The sequence below is a fragment of the Lepisosteus oculatus genome, unplaced genomic scaffold (assembly GCF_040954835.1).
Source record: "Lepisosteus oculatus isolate fLepOcu1 unplaced genomic scaffold, fLepOcu1.hap2 HAP2_SCAFFOLD_370, whole genome shotgun sequence".
NCBI lineage: Eukaryota > Metazoa > Chordata > Actinopteri > Semionotiformes > Lepisosteidae > Lepisosteus > Lepisosteus oculatus.
The window spans coordinates 2976-5000 of NW_027167903.1; positions in this window are offsets into that span (position 1 = coordinate 2976).

Sequence of the window (2025 nt, forward strand, 5' to 3'; positions counted from 1 at the left end):
AGGCCCCTTAAAAGCCGATCGTAAAAAAGACTAAGTCCCACGGGTGACCAGGCCCCTTAAAAGCCGATCGTAAAAAAGACTAAGTCCCCAGGGTGACCAGGCCACCTTAAAAGCCGATCGTAAAAAAGACTAAGTCCCACGGGTGACCAGGCCCCTATAAAGCCGATCGTAAAAAAGACTAAGTCCCACGGGTGACCAGGCCCCTTAAAAGCCGATCGTAAAAAAGACTAAGTCCCCAGGGTGACCAGGCCCCTTAAAAGCCGATCGTAAAAAAGACTAAGTCCCCAGGGTGACCAGGCCCCTTAAAAGCCGATCGTAAAAAAGACTAAGTCCCACGGGTGACCAGGCCCCTTAAAAGCCGATCGTAAAAAAGACTAAGTCCCCAGGGTGACCAGGCCACCTTAAAAGCCGATCGTAAAAAAGACTAAGTCCCACGGGTGACCAGGCCCCTTAAAAGCCGATCGTAAAAAAGACTAAGTCCCACGGGTGACCAGGCCCCTTAAAAGCCGATCGTAAAAAAGACTAAGTCCCCAGGGTGACCAGGCCCCTTAAAAGCCGATCGTAAAAAAGACTAAGTCCCACGGGTGACCAGGCCCCTTAAAAGCCGATCGTAAAAAAGACTAAGTCCCCAGGGTGACCAGGCCACCTTAAAAGCCGATCGTAAAAAAGACTAAGTCCCACGGGTGACCAGGCCCCTATAAAGCCGATCGTAAAAAAGACTAAGTCCCACGGGTGACCAGGCCCCTTAAAAGCCGATCGTAAAAAAGACTAAGTCCCACGGGTGACCAGGCCCCTTAAAAGCCGATCGTAAAAAAGACTAAGTCCCCAGGGTGACCAGGCCACCTTAAAAGCCGATCGTAAAAAAGACTAAGTCCCACGGGTGACCAGGCCCCTATAAAGCCGATCGTAAAAAAGACTAAGTCCCACGGGTGACCAGGCCCCTTAAAAGCCGATCGTAAAAAAGACTAAGTCCCCAGGGTGACCAGGCCACCTTAAAAGCCGATCGTAAAAAAGACTAAGTCCCACAGGTGACCAGGCCCCTTAAAAGCCGATCGTAAAAAAGACTAAGTCCCACGGGTGACCAGGCCCCTATAAAGTGTCACGGGTGACCAGGTGGCCGGCCCGCTGGACGGCGCTGAATGGGTCTGAATAATCGGAAGGGGGCTTAAGTCTGCAGCAGGGGGCATGTCCGGAGTCCATCCCCAGGCAGGGGGCATATTTCCCGGGCAGGGAGGCCCGGATCCCCCTGTCTGAACCGAAAGCACTGCTTGCGGCCGAACCCGGAGCCGGAGGCCCTAGACGCCGCTGCTGTGGTGCTTCTCCCCTTTTCACAAGCCTGGAGGCTCGGCCCAGGCCTAGCAGGAGGCATGCAACCGGCTGAGAGCGCTCCCGGGGTCAAAAAAAGACTTTTTCGTTTTCATGGAGCTTTTAAGGGGATGAATCCACCCTGCTCAAGCCCAGGCAGAGCTCCACAGGCTGGGCTTGGATTCCAGGTTCGCTCCCTTGCAGGCACCGGGTACGGAAGTTGCGGTGGCGTATCTCCGGGTATGTGGGAGTACCGAAAGTCGAGTGGTGTGTCTGCGGGACTGTAGGATCACCGATTTCGGAGTGGTGTGGTCCAGTGTAAGTGGCAGGGCCGAAACTCGGGTGGCTTGATCCCAGGTATGTGGGCAGGCCGAGTCAGCGTTGGCGTGGTCCTGGGTACGAGGGAGAGGCCGAAACAGGGGTGGCCTCTCCCCAGGCATGTCAGAGGACGGCCAGCCTCGCAGGTGTGCGGGGGGCGCCCTCAGCACCCCGGCCTGTCCCAGGGCAGGCAGGGGAGCCCGACGGAGGGCGGCCAGCCCCGCAGGTGTGCGGGTGGCGCCCTCAGCACCCCGGCCTGTCCCAGGGCAGGCAGGGGAGCCCGACGGAGGGCGGCCAGCCCCGCAGGTGAGCGGGTGGCGCCCTCAGCACCCCGGCCTGTCCCAGGGCAGGCCGGGGAGCCTGACGCAGGCGCTCTGGGCACCCCGGCCTGTCCCAGGGCAG